The sequence below is a fragment of the Camarhynchus parvulus genome, chromosome 1 (assembly GCF_901933205.1).
Source record: "Camarhynchus parvulus chromosome 1, STF_HiC, whole genome shotgun sequence".
Classification (NCBI taxonomy): Eukaryota; Metazoa; Chordata; class Aves; order Passeriformes; family Thraupidae; genus Camarhynchus; species Camarhynchus parvulus.
Genome location: NC_044571.1, coordinates 95,473,102 through 95,488,548, shown reverse-complemented (window position 1 = coordinate 95,488,548; position 15,447 = coordinate 95,473,102). Strand labels below are relative to the sequence as shown.

Below are 15,447 nucleotides of genomic sequence, written 5' to 3'. Positions count from 1 at the left end.
ATCTCTGTCTACTCCTGTGTCCACTGACCCACATTCTTCATAAATTGCTCTTAACTAAAATTATAAAAATTCCCCTTCCCCCCTCCCCACACTTTCTCAGACTGAGATGCATACAAAAAGGAAATAGCCCAGAGAGATAAGGGTTTCAGGTGTGATGTAGCTGATAACATGAAAGATCTTATCTCAATTTTCAATATTTTTATTTCTTTAAAACTATGAGAGTAAATACATGAAAATATGATACAATAGCTCTTCTTTTTTTACACTGATGCCATCCATGGTCTTTCTCTAGGAAAGTCTGCATGTTTGCTACTGCCCATCCTACCAAGAAGGTTTGTGCCAAAAGTATTATTTCTCCAAATGGATGAAGTTGTGTTTCTGGAGGAGATGTCTTCTAGGAATATTACCTACAGTTTCTTTAACAATTACAGCAATTGTGTTAGTCCTGCACTACTCACTCTGTAAGTGTTACTCCCCAGTGTGGATTAGGTGGGATGGATGTTTCACACTATGAAAAGCTCTGCACCAAGCAGCTGAGCACAAAATGTGGGTATATAAACTACTGACTTTCCCTTCTTCTTAACGTATTTGTGAAAGCAACAAAATACACCATAATTAGCAGTGAGTAGTTGCACAAGAATATTGAAAGTGTGCATTTTATCACTAATTATTTTTTGTCACTGCTTGTGAATACCATCATTATTGGTATTAAATGTTATCTTTTGCAGGAACCTATAGGAATTCTTTGTCTACTGTCTCTTCACTTTCTTTAAAAACAGAATGGGTACCTAAATTTTTTATGTACTTTCCCAAATGTCAACACATAGCCATTAAAGCCATGCCTCTTCAGCAGGAGACTACTGCAAAAAAATGGAAACTTAACAATGAAATCGTTCTAGTAGAAACGCCAGCCTAAACCTTTATCTCCTTCCTTTCCTTTCCTGACTCAGTGCTCTAGTTATTACTGCATGTTTCTCTTAAGAGCTAATACCTGCAAATGCCAAGGACAAGTACATACTTCTGCAAGCATCTTGCTCTGTAATGTTATCAGGTGTGCTAATTTTTTATCTTTTTTTTTTTCTTTTTCTCTCAGCTCCAGCTTTTTCCTTTATTTATATCGGTGGAAGTGTAGAAATTCCTTATTTGACTTATACAAATGACCTCAATGATCCAACATCACAGAAGTTCATCCTGCAAACAAACACAATCCAAAATTATGTAAGTTTCCCCATAAGTAGAGCAATATTTTGTAAATATTTATACAGAAGCAGCTGGGAATGAGGAGAGGACTCATGTTAGCCATTTTTTATTTCCCCTGGAAATAGTAAGTTCAAAGCTAGAAAGAACCTTGGGAGCTTTCAGATTTAGAAAGAGCTACACAGATGGGGCTGTGTGTCTTAGAGTAAGGTCAATATTTTCTAGGTAATAAGTTTCTGGGTTATGGACAAATTACTTGTCTTGAAGGAAATAGGAGAGTGGGGTTTGTTTTATTTTACTTTATTCAGACTCTTTTCCTTTTACATTTTCCTTTTTCTTTTTAATTTTACCTCCAATTCAGTGCTTCACTTTTTAAATTTTCCTTATCACTCGCAACAGTGCTTGCTTTCTTTCCCTTCTTATAAGTTTCTATTTGTGAGATCAGTACTGTTTCCTAGATACATGTGGACAGCAGTTTTGAACACAAAGCTGTTCTCTGTTAGCTTGTATTTCCCAAAAGAACTAATCTAGTGTCTCAAAGCTGCTTTGTGCATAGCCAATACAAGTTAGTGATTCTGGAAGTTTAAAGACTGAAACAAAAATATAAACGTATTCATAAAGACTTTCTTCACAACTAGTTATCAAGAACTGTCTCAGTGAAATGTGATGTGGAAAAGTAAATTTTAGTGGAATTTAATGCACATTTATGATCGTTATTTGATACATTTTGTGAAAACTATGGACAGTGCTTGTAATGTGGGGGAGGACGGTGAGGAAGGGGAAAGAATGAAATAGACAAGCACTTTATAGTATAAGCTATTATGTTGGCACTAAAATATAATTTTATATTTTCTTTTACTTCTATTTCATTGTCAGTTGGCAGAAACATATGAATCTTCCTTCTTGGGAAAGTACTACTTGAAGTCTGTAGTGGCTGCTTTCACGTAGGTGCTGTTTCAGCATATGGTAGAACTTTGATATATTCAGCTGTGTTTTCCTGTTTTTCTTTAAGGCATTTTAAATTTGCTATCTAGAAGAAAATGCACATCTCTGTAAGAGAATTAAAAATGCAGAAATGCATTTAAGTATATGATCTAAGTTTATAGTGTGACTTCTGCCCTGTAGAATTGGTGAGAAATGAAGTCTGATTAATTGTTCCTGAGTCTATGGGTTGTTTTTTTGTCTGTTAATCTACTTTTAATTTTTGAAATAATAATTCAGCTCTTGCAGGATCTTATTTTATCCATTCAAATAAAGTTATCTTTCAATCTCTGAAAACAAATCCTTATATGTGTAATTTGGGGCAAAACACTATTTGAGCTCCTGGTAAGAAATGTAAATCCATTGAGTAGCAGGTTATTACAATCCTGGTAGTTTCTGAAAATCCTGAAGGGTCAGTGCAGAGGTGATTTCAAAAGGATTGTGGTGGAATCACTGAAGTAATAACTTGTATGTGTATGCTCAAGGATTCTTTATTTCAACAAAAATTTGTGAGCAAAAAAAGTGTGAGCATAAAATCATGTCATTGTATGGCGATAGCTTCCATTAAAAATTAATTTCAATGTGTCTGGAGCTGTTATATGATCTTAAAAGTGTGTAATTATACAGCAGGGATGGTAACATCCAATTTCATAAAAACTATTGAAGGATTTCAAGGTGTGGCTTTCAGTCTCAGTGTGTAGCTTGTTAATATGTATATGTCAAAAATAGTCCTACTGTATAAAAATACAACAAAAATCATTGTTAAACAAGAGAGCTTTTTGTCACTGTGTTTAGCAGCAACTATCAGGCACAGAAGTTCAGCTGGCTATGAAACTGTGCCAGCCAAAAATGCAGACCAGTGAAAACGATATCCAAAATAGTAATTAGACTGTATTTATAGTGAATTTCTTTTCCTTTCACAGTGAAGGAGAATCTGGGCTGCAGACTTACTTCTGGAATACATTCTGAGCACCACAAGATATGGTTGCTTCTCTTAAAAAATTAACCCCAGTGGAACAAAAAGAAATCTGTAGTAAACAAGCAGTTCCCTTGTTCAGTTCTGGGGAGGAAGATTTTGGTCTTGTTACAATGGAGCTTTTTGGTATCAATGTACCTGTCATTTAATAACTATTCTGTCTATTTTTCTTTCTCCACTTCATGTCTTTGGCTTGTGTAGTTCATAATTATTACATTTCAGTTTCAGATTCCACAGAATATGATGTGATTATAAGATCAGGAAATTATGCTTCAATCCCAAGTGATACTACTTTGAGGGGGAGTGGAATCCTGTGATAGAAAAATGGCATTTTTGTAGGGCTTATGAACTAAACTAGGCTATGGAATTTCCACATCTTGTGTTTCAAATGAAGGCTGGATGGAAATACCTTACCGCTTTTATTCTGATGTTCCGACTAGAATGGCTGAAATTTAATAGCTCCCAATATTGCAGTGAGCTGTGGCTCCGATTTTTGCTATTTCTAAAAAAATCAAAAACAAAACAAACAAGCAAACAAAAAAATACCCAACAAAACCTCTAAGAAATTGTACATAATTTGGCTTGTGATTAGACAATTTTGGTTTTATATTGTTAGTGATCAATTAGGCAGATATCGTAGCAATTGCAGCTGAATCAGTTCCTGCTCATGATGGTGAGGCTTTGTACTCCCTTGGCCAGAGCAGGAGAAGGTAATGCAGTCTGATAGGAAAAAGGGAACAGAACTGTAAACATAAGAGCAAAAAAGGAATAGAGGAGTCAAGAAATATGGGTAGGTGGTTTTTTCTACCTTGTCAGAAATCTTACCCAAGAACTTATCTTTCAACCTAACAGTTTCTCCATACTGATCTACACTCTATTTTGTAGCAGTATCCTTTGACCTGTATGCCAAGCCAGGTAACAACAGGACTCTAACTCTGATGTGTCACAGACATTTCTTTTATGAAAAATCCTCTCTTAGGATTTTCCTGCTGAAGCTGAGAAGTTCAGCAACCAGACATAAACAATAGGTTATCTGCTGCTGTGGAATGTAACAGGTCTGCCTGGATTGGCCCAGTTTGGATGTTTGGAGTTGGTGACCAATCCAGAACTGAGATCTCTCAGACACAGTCTGAGAGAGCTGGTTTGTTATTCATTCTTTACTTTCTATTGTTAGGTAGTTAGCAGCTTCTGGAAACTCTCCTTTCTTTTTCTTTTTAGTATAGTTATAATAGATGTATAAAATCTATAAATCAATAGATCAATAAATATAATATTATTTAGTAAATCAAGCCTTCTGATCATGGAGCCCATCTCCATCTCTTCCTTCACCCCAAAAACCCTTGTGACAACCGTCAACACTGATGAATCCCAAAAAGTCTTTTTATCAATGGAGACTGTGAGTTCCTCCTAATTACATGGTAGTTATCACTCTGCATGGTGTCACTCCAGAGAGCTGTGCATCATACCACTTGTCAGCATATGATTTCCTTCTTCTACTGCAGAACAAGGTCATTACGAGGTAAGATACAGAGCAAAGATGCTTTACTGAGCTGTACAGAAGCTCTCTGAAACTGTACCAGATGGATAAAATGTGAGATTTGAAATACAACTTAATTAAAAGTCTTGGATAGTGTAATCTTCTAATAAAGTTGAAAGGCACTGACAAGGGTTTCCAAGTCTAACTCCCTGCTCCTCAGAGGACTACCTAAAACCAAACCATCTGATTAAGAGCATTGTCCAGATGTTCCTTAAACTCTGACGAGCTTGGTGCCATCACCCCTTCCCTGGGGAACCTATTACAAATTTCTGTGGGGTTTATTCTACACTATGACTAATTCTAATGGGTTCCTTTCCATAAAATTATGGTCACAACTCAAAAACATACAGAATTTATTTTAGAGTATTATATTCTATTACTTTCAGAAAATGTATGTTTTATGGCAGTCCAGTCACAGCTGAATTTCTCCTCATAATAGGGGGTTGGAAGGCTACATCCCCAGAGTCACTGTAGTCTATTTGCATAAGTGAGTTCAGATGATATTTAAATTTGAGAGGCTACACTTCTCCTACTTTTCAGAGTTAAATTTCATGTGTGAGCACAAGGAATCTGTCTTCCTCAACCAAAGAAATGAACAAGTTGTAGGATCTGAGGATGGATGGTTTCAAGAGGGGAACTTTACTTAAATTTTGGAACTTTCAGGAAGAGGTTAGCTGGGCATGAAGATTCAGCTAGGAATCTGAAATGCACTTGTTTAGGAGTGGTTTAACTCAATTGAGTAGGTGGTCCTCTTCAGCTCTATTAATGTACTAAAATTAACTGCTCTCTATGCAACAAGACATAACAGATTGCCATTGTTGGCATGGAATGGACAGAAGGTTTTTGTAAGGAGTTACTCTCAAGTTTCAAAGGAGAATCCTGTTCCTGATGTAGGCCTGCATTTGTTCTGCTACTTATTATGGATTATTGCTGCGACTGTTACTCCATTGTGTATTATTAACACTGGCTCAGCTTTTTAGGAACCACAAATGTGGAGCTGGCCATGAGCATGAAAATACCTGGAAGACAGCAAGACCAACACAGGTGTCCAATGTAAGATATTCAGAGAACATTGATGCAGTAAGCTGTAAGACAAAATTCAAGAATGTGCATTGATGTCTGTCTATTAAAGAACCAGAACAGAATTTGGTGACTGAAATTATGTTAAAAGCCTGATGGTACTTCAGAAAAATTGACTTTTTTGGTTGTTTTTACTGCCACCCTAAAAAATGTGTTGTTTTGCATATGTCTATTAGTTTTGTTCTTGGATCAAAAGCAGCCTAGTGACGTACTTATTACACATGCAGTAGAACTAATAATAACAGTATGTCTATCCATGACAGCCAGCAACAAAGATAGCCATTATTCCCCAATGTTGAGATCCAGGGTCACACATGGTGACTGAACTGATTCTCTTCAATTTCTGTAAACTGCAGTAATAAATCTGTTCAGTGACAAACCCTAAAGCATGCTCAAGCTGAGATGGGAAGGTGTGCTGTGAGAGTAAGTATTTCACGTGGACAACTCTTCTCATAGCTTGCCTTGCTTTTCTGATGATACTGTGACAGAAGGTACAGATAGAAGATAAACTAGGCTGTCGACTGGGTTGATGAAGATGCTGAAATATTTCCACATGGCAATGTGGAAGTACTTAAATTGTTATTTTATAAATGTTTTGTCAGCTATTATGATAGAAAGGATTTAATAATGTCTGCAGGAGAGGCAAAGCAGAGATTCATTCACTAATGCCTCACTTCAAACGCATGAAAGGAATAGCCTGCTAAAGCAGAAGACAAGTACTTTAAATTTAAGGTTAAAAAATTTTATTTTAATGCTGCCAATCTGGGCCTCAGTTACATCAAAGAACTTGATGCAGGGCTGTGATGGAAATAATCTGTTACTGTGAGGTCTAATCTTAATTGCTTTCATTTGCTGCGCATGGAAAAAGAGAAACCTGTTAGAAATTTTTAATGTATAGATTCACAGATATCACAAAATATTCTGAGTTGGAAGTGACCCACAAGGATCATCGAGTTATAAATAAATGAAAAAAGTCCAAAATACGATGCAGGTTGCAAAATGGAATAAGCATAAGAGTGAGTTACAGAGTCAAAAAATAGCATCTCACATTACAAGCAAAAGAACAGCGGGAAGTAATAGTTGCCAAGCATGGGGCTTCACATTTTGTGTGATAGTTTTTGTGACACAAAACCAGGCTAAACATGGATAGATTGAAAATGCTTTGGGTTCATCTGTTGCACAGATGCTGCTTAACACTGCTGCACTGGCACTTGTTGCCTTTTCATTCCTAACCTCTGCTTCTCAGTGCCACTATCACCACTGAAGTAACATAATCTGGCATTGCCTTTCTGATACTTCTATAGGTACAGAAACTCCAGGGCACTTGTTAAGCAAGAAAATGGTGACATACACACAGAGTGACTAGTCATCGATGCTGGGAAGCCCTAGCATCCTGTGTACTATCAGCTGGGTGGAAGAATAAAAGGGAAGTGATAGCCAGGGGAATATTCTGGAACACAGATGCCCAGATCAGTGTTACTTCTGCCCAGTTTCCCAGAAAAGACAACAGGAATATGGGAAATGTTTTGGGATTATTTTTTTAATGCTTTTTTTTTTTTTGTAACCTTCCAGATGGTGTGGGCCTGGGGCCTGGACTCCTTCGGTTGTGCATTTAACTTCATCAAGTAATGTGATATTGCTTACCTTCTCACTGGACCAAAGAGGAGAAAGCAATGTATTAAAAGCTCACTTTCAAGCTGTTCCTAAAATCAGTAAGTAGTTAATAGAAACAAGCATCTGATGGAAGCACACTTATTACTGGTTTTGCCTCTAAAAAAGTTGATATTGCCTTGACCATATCTGGGGGAGGGAATGTTGGCATATAAAGCAGGGAATTATAATTGAGATCCACTTTACAAAAGACTGAGAATTGAACAAAGAAGAGAGAACATCCTTTGGTCTGGGAAACTTTGTCTTCTTGATAACTACTCAAGCCTTACTTGCCAGTCATTGCATGGGTAACACCGAGTAGTGGCAGGGAAGCAGACAGACAGACAGCTACAGTCACTATCTATCTGGGCAAAGCTAGATAGCCCCAGTGACAGAGCAGCTACTTCTGTCAGTTTTGGCAATGTATCCACAGATCATAGAATGTGAGTTTAAAGAAAATGGAAAAGAACAAACACTTCTGGTTTATCTTTGTTCTTTTTTTGAATGCATTGTTCAGTGTAGTTAACTGAATAAGAAAAATGTGTTCCAAACCTAAGACCTACATTCCCAATCTGTGAGGTACTATGGATTTTACATGAGTGCTGTGGGATGAAATATTTTGAGTAATGCTAAACTGTAGTACTAATTTTAGAAGAGATAAAGGGGCTTCACAGGATCAAGTTTAGCCACAGTTATTTGGTAAGGTATAAGTGAAAGAGTTTTGACAATAAAGCAAGTGACTTTTCTTTAATGTGTGGAACAAGCCACTGAGGACAAACTCCTCCAAGTGCCACATTTCAGCTTATGTCTCTCTGCATGCTGCTTATCCAAATACTTATCCCATGCACATTACTAATTAAAATGGCTTTGTTTTTCTGAGGATGGGCATTTCAAATTACATTTAGCCCAGGTTTTGCTACAATATTTTTTTTAATTTCAAAATTATCTTATTTTCTGTTATGTTCATATTTGCATTCACAATGTTACCTAAAGGGAACCAAAAGCACTTAGGACTGGATATCTAATAGAGTCCTTGGTAGAAAATAAAACCTCAAAGGAATTGTTCAAATATGGCATTTTCAAACTGAGAACTGATACACAAACTTCCTTGTTTACATGAATTAATCAGTTATCCCTTCACTGGGCTAATTGCTTTTTAATTTTGAAAATACCTACAGAAAAGTCAAAAGTAGATTGGAAGGGGGAAGTTTGTTGCATCCACATCTGGTTGCTTCTTTCACTTACCATGAAAGAATGCTTTTTTAAAAAAGAAAAACTTCAGTCAGAGGTTTTTTGTACTTACCTTTAGTTGTAATTTGATCCAAAAAAAGAGAAATTCAGTTTTATGTGGAGGTGGAAGTTAAGTGATTTTCAGTTAATACAGGGGAAAAGGGGGGTTGAATACTGTCACAATGCATTCTTCGAACTCTGTATGTAGAGAAGACTCTGCACTTTCATACAGCTGAGATAACTGTGCTCCTTGATGATGTATTTCTCTCCTAGTATGTGGTGGTCAATATATTTCCTGGAATGGGACACTGAGTTCTCCTTATTATCCGAGTTACTACCCACCAAATATTGACTTCACCTGGATCATCAAGGTAAGTGCTGGGAACTCTTCTGAGTATTGATGACTTTTCTTTATCTTATGTAGACACAAAATTGGGAGAAATGGCTTTTGATGTAGATGAAACAGAGAAAACCTAGTGAAACCACTGAACCTGACTTCTTCTCAGGCATGCATTTCTTTCCTGTCCTATGTATAGGTGCCAACTATGGGAGGCAAATATTGCCAACTTCCCGAAGTTTGAGCATTATTTGTGACAGCAACAAATTAATGTGTAAGATGACAAATCCCAGCAGCCAGAGAAAATTAATAATAATCAGAGCTTTTCTTCTATGTCAAAAAGAAAAAATGGTCATATAAATCATGCCTCACATGATGGATACCACAGTGTATTTCCCTGAATTCTGCAGAGCCAGGACATTCTCTGGTTCAGAAATTCACCTCTGAATTTCAAGCAAGTCCTTTGGCAAGAGTTAAAATCTGCTCATGATTTCTACCAACTGCCTAATGTGTCGGTCTATTGTTCCGTTCAGCATTTAACTACTTTTTTAGTTTCCTCGGTAAAGAAGACTTTTCATGTATATAACTTGATACATATTAATAATACTTTCACAGTATTCTTAGCAGCTTATAGCACAAAACTCTCACCTCTGTGCCGAACACGAACACATGGCATTACAAACCTAGCACGAACCTCAGATATAGTGCTTTATGCTGGCTGCAGAAACGCTTACACTCCTTCATCAGGCACAGTCTAGCCAAAGTTGGGTCTAAAAATACTTCTATTGTTGTTTAAATTAGCAAAGTGTTTTGGCTCTTCAGAGGCGCTAATTTCAATAATACAAAAGCAGTACTTTCAATCCAGGAATCGGTAGAACAACTTGGAAGCAAAGGCTGTTTTCATTTTGTGAATGCATTGTCAGGGTTTTTATCTTTTGATTTTTAGGCATCGTTTCCTGGCTACAAACTCTCAATAAAAATTCTTATAATACAAATTCAAGAGAAGTCTCCAGGGTCCAGTAAATGTGATAAAGACTAGAAATTGGTGGAGTTAGGTGAGTAAATACATTATTTTCTGACATTGATTTGCACTTTGAAGTTCTGCACATTTAAGCATCCTGGTTTTTTTCTTACAGGTATTTACTTTTTCTTTTGTTCCCCTTAGAGCAATAATGTAGAAAACTACAGGATCTTATGCAGCTGCAGCTGAACTGTAAATTCCTGGCTGTGGTCTTCATGCGGGTGAGGAGTTTGTGTAATCAGATGTTTAATTTTCTTTATCACTTGCTCTTCAGTGATTGCAATTTTTACACAAACACTAAAAATAACACTATTCAGAGAAATTTGTCTCTTGGAAGGAGCATATTGAAACAAGCAACAGCTGTTGGATTTAGCTGAATGATTTAATCCTTTCCTGGATGTGGAACTTTTGAGTTTGCAAACCTAAATGGGCAATATGAAATCAAGCATGCCTGAAGCAGCTTGTGTTTACAAGGGAGACCCTGATATTGGTCATCTTGCTGTATTTTGTTTCAAATTCTGCTAATCTCGAAAAAGTTACAGAGTGGGAGAAATTCATAAATAGGCTTTCTAAAACTTTTGTTGGGCAGTTTTTAACACCTAAATACAGCTGATCCTTACTGCATTATCTTAAAGCTTTTTGACATCACTACCACTCAGTAAAAGGAGACATAGCTGGATGGTAGTGGTCAGTTTGGTTAGAAATTAATATTTCTCACTTTTGCCTTTCTAGATACTGTAAAGCTCTTTCAGAAAACAACAGAAACAGAGAATATGGCTATTCTGTTGCAATCAACTTCCATTCTGATGAGCTGGTCACCCACAGAGGGTTTTATATTGAATACAAAGCTTTCAGTCCCGCAGAACATAAGTTAATAAGCACACAATTTAATTTTTAAGGAGAAATCTTTCAGAAACCCTGCTTGGCAGGTCAGTTGCATACAACTCAACCTGCTTATTTTCTTAACCTTATTGCAGGAGACAAATGTGTAAAATTTTATGTCTTTGGTTGACCAAATAGAGCTACAAATTTAGATAAAAGATGCATTTATAAGCTAGTACTTATTTTCTAAATTTTATCGACTATTCTGTAAAATGGGGAGTAAAATTTCTAAGTTTCTGTAGATCTACTATATGGCACTTTGCTAACACTTTAAAATAGCCAAGCTGCAATATGAAAATAGAATAGCAGAAGGCCTCTAAGCATGACTCTTCTCCCAACCAAAGTTAACCATGAATACCTAATCTTTTCTTGTCTTGGTTTCGACAGACAGGTGTCTGCTAAGGAAGGCAGGAGCCTCCCCTGAAACGGAAAACAAAAATCCCATCCCTCCAAATTGCTATAAATTTTAAATTAAGAGGCTCTCAGGCAAAAATATAGGAGCAGGGATAACCATTCTTTATTAGGGAAGAAAATAAAAAGATAAAATAAACAATGCAGAAAACCAAAACAACGCTGACAGAGTCAGAATATGACCTGACATCCTGTTGGTCAGGGTGTTGGTAGCAGTCCAATTGGAGATGTGGCTGCAGTCATCCTGGAGTTTGAGGTGTGGTTCTGTTGGAGCAGGGATCCTGTAGAAAGGGTGTAGTCTTCCTCTGAAACTCCAGTGGAAGAGGCAGCTGTTCCTCTGGGAAATCCAGTAGAGAAGCCATGCTGGTGTTCCAGAAACTCAAGATGATATCCAGGTAGAAATGCTTGGCTCCTCCCTCTGGGCGGAGCATCTCGCAGTAGGATGCTATAGTTCTTATCAGTCATGCCGTGACATTCAATAGGCTTATTATCAGCAGATGTCTCCCTTGAGAGAGGATTGGTTGTGGAAGAGATAAGGAAAACTGCCCACTCAACAGAAGACAACTGCCATACAGATGGGAAATAGAGTACAATTTGCTTGGCAATCCAGGACATGATCCACCCCTTATTCTATTTTCCATCTGCATCGCAATGGAACCTCACACAAGCTCTCACTTAAGACTAGGTTTCCCTGTGGCACACAATGGCTTTCTCCATCTTTCTGCATTACCCACCAAGTGTAACCAGGTCCTTGAGCAGAAACAATCCCACGGATGGGTTTGTCTTTGCCTGAGGTGGGATTAATCCAAACCAAAATATCCCAAAATATCTTTCATACGTACCACAGGGACTTTATCTCCATCCACGGTGTGCAAGGGTTCAGACTGGGCAAGACCAGCTTGATTGATGGACCCTCGGGTGTCGACCATTCAGGTGGCTTTTGTTACGTTCATTTCCCAATTTATAAAAGTCCCCCCGCCAAGTGCTTTCAGGGTAGTCTGTTCAACTTTCCCGGCAGCTGGTGCACAATAAGGAATATGATATATCCATTCAATACCATGTTCTCTGGCCCAGGTGTCAATAAGGCAATTCTTGAAATGGGTCTCGTTGTCTGACTCAATTCTTTCAGGGGTGCCATGTCTCCACAGGACTTGCTTTTCTAGGCCCAGGATGGTGTTCTGGGCAGTAGCATGAGACACACGGTAGGTTTCCAACCATTCTGTGGTGGCTTCTACCATGGTCAGCACGTAGCACTTGCCTTGGCGTGTCTGGGGCAGTGTGATGTAGTCAATCTGCCAGGCCTCCCCATACTTGTACTTGGACCACCGCACACCATACCATAGGGGCTTCACTCCCTTGGCCTGCTTGATGACAGCACACGTCTCGCAGTCATGGATAACCTGAGAAATACTGTCCATGGTTAAATCCACCCCTTGGTCCCATGCCCACTTATAGGTGGCATCTCTACTCTGACGGCCTGAGGCATCATGGGCCCATCGAGCTAAGGGGGAACAATTCCCCCATATGTTGCCAATCTAAGTCTATCTTCGACACCTCTATTTTTGCCGCCTGATCTACCTGCTCATTGTTTCAGTGTTCCTCATTAGCCCAGCTCTTGGGGACACAGGCATCTACGTGACAGACTTTCACAGGTAGCTTCTCCACCCAAGTGGCAATGTCTTTCCATTCATTAGCAGCACAGACTGGCTTTCCTCTACACTGCCAGTTGGCCTTTATCCATCTTTCCAGCCAGCCCCACAGAGCATTGGCTACCATCCAAGAACCAGTATAAAGGTAGAGCTTTGGCCACTTCTCTCTCTCAGCAATGTCCAGGGCCAGCTGAACAGCTTTGAGTTCAGCAAGTTGACTTGATCCACCTTCTCCTTCAGTAGCTTGTGCAACCTGTCGTGTGGGGCTCCATACGGCTGCTTTCCACTTCTGGTTCATCCCTATGATGCGACAGGAACTGTTACTGAAAAGAGCGTAGCGTGTTTCCTCTGCTGGTAGATGGTTGTATGGTGGAGCTTCCTCAGCCCATGTCACTTGCTCTTGTTCCTCTTCATCAGTGAGACTGAAGTTTTCACTTTCTGGCCAGTTTATAATTATCTCCAAAATCCCAGGGCGATTCAGGTTTCCAATACAGGCACACTGTATGATAAGAGCAATCCACTTGCTCCATATAGTGTCAGTGGCGTGGTGGGTAGAGGGAACCTTTCCTTTAAACATCCACCCCAGCACCAGTAGTCAGGATGCCAGGAGGAGTTGTGCTTCCGTGCCAATCACCTCTGAGGCAGCCTGGACTCCTTCATAGGCAGCCAAGATTTCTTTCTCTGTGGGAGTGTAGTTGGCTTTGGACCCTCTGTAGCATCAACTCCAAAATCCTAGTGGTTGGCCTCAAGTCTCCCTAGGCACCTTCTGCCAAAGGCTCCAGGAAAAGCCATTGTTCCCAGCTGCAGAGTAGAGCATGTTCTTCACCCCTGGTCCTGTCCTGACTGGGCCAAGAGCTACCGCATGAGTGATCTCCTGCTTAATCTGGGTAAAAGCTTGTTGCTGCTCAGGGCCCCAGTGGAACTCATTCTTCTTGGGGGTGACCAGGTAAAGAGGTCTCACCATCTGACTGTACTTGGGAACGTACATTCTCCAAAAGCCTATGGCACCTAGGAAAGCTTGTTTTCCTTCTTGCTGGTTGGTGAAGATATTGTGGTGACCTTGTTGATGACCTCAGTTGGAATCTGACACGATCCATCTTGCCACTTTACTCCCAGGAGCTGGATCTCTCAGGCAGGTCCCTTGACTTTGCGCTTCTTGATGGGGAAGCTGGCTTCTAGCAGAATCGGGATGATCCTCTCTCCTTTCTCAAATACTTCCATTGCTGTGTTCCCCCATACAGTGAGGTCATTGATGTGCCACAGGTGTTCTGGAGCTTCCCCCTTTTCCAGAGCAGTCTGGATCAGTCCATGGCAGATGGCGAGGCTGTGTTTCTACCCCTAGGGCAGTTGGTTCCAGGTGTACTGCACGCCCCTCCAGGTGCAAGCCAACTGAGGCCTGCATTCTGTTGTCAGAGGAATGGAGAAAAACGCATTAGCAATGTCAACAGTGGCATACCACTTTGCTGCCTTGGACTCCAGCTCGTACTGGAGTTCCAGCATGCACAGCAGCACTCAGCTGTGGAGTCACTCCATTCAAGCCATGATAGCCCACAGTCAATCTCCATTCTCTGTCAGACTTGTGTACAGGCCAGATGGGACTGTTAAAGGGTGAGTGGGTTTTGCTGACCACCCCTTGGCTTTCCAGTTCACGGATCATTTTGTGGATGGGGATCACGGCATCTCAACTGTCCAATACTGCCAGTGGCGCACCGTTGAGGTGGCAATTGGTACTTGTTGCTCTTCCACCTTCAGGAGTCCTACTGCAGAAGGATTCTCTGATAGTCTAGGCAAAGTGTTCAACTGCTTAATGTTCTCTGCCTCTACAGCAGCTATGCCAAAAGCCCACCTGAGTCCCTTTGCGTCTTTGTAATAGCCGTTCCGGAGGAAATCTATGCCCAGAATACACGGGGCCTCCGGGCCAGTCACAACAGGATGTTTCTTCCACTCTTTCCCAGTCAGGCTCACCTTGGCTTCAATTGCTGTGATCCCCCCGTCACCCCGGCAATGGAAACAGGTTCCGCCCCCACATGTCCCAGTGGTATCAGGGTACACTGCACACCAGTATCAACTAAGGCATCATATTTTTGTGGTTCTGATGTGCCAGACCATCGGATCCACACCATCCAGAAGATCCAGTTTTCCCATGCCTCTCCCTGGATAGAGGCAGGGCCCCTTTAACCTGGTTATTATTTCTTTCCTGGACATTCATGATAGAGGTACCTTCAAGAGGATCTGACAGATCATACTCGGCAGCTCCATCATAGGAGGTTGAGGCTACCTTCACTTTACTGGAATTCCCTTAGTTAGGGTTTCCCTCCTTGAGTTGACACACCTCTGCTGCCAAGACAGAAGTGGGTTTCCCATCCCACCTTCCCATGTCTTCCCCATGGTCACGCAGAAAGAACCATAGGTCAGCCCATAGGGTGTACCCTCTCTCTCTAGCTGGGGAACGTTGGGCTCTGACTCTGGGGCCTGTGACTCGCACTGGTGCAATGT

General features: G+C 40.1%; 1 pseudogene; it reads left to right on the top strand.

Annotated features, from left to right (window-relative positions):
• The window catches only part of LOC115906220, a 28,728-nt pseudogene that overhangs the window by 126 nt on the left and 13,155 nt on the right, over window positions 1–15,447 (top strand).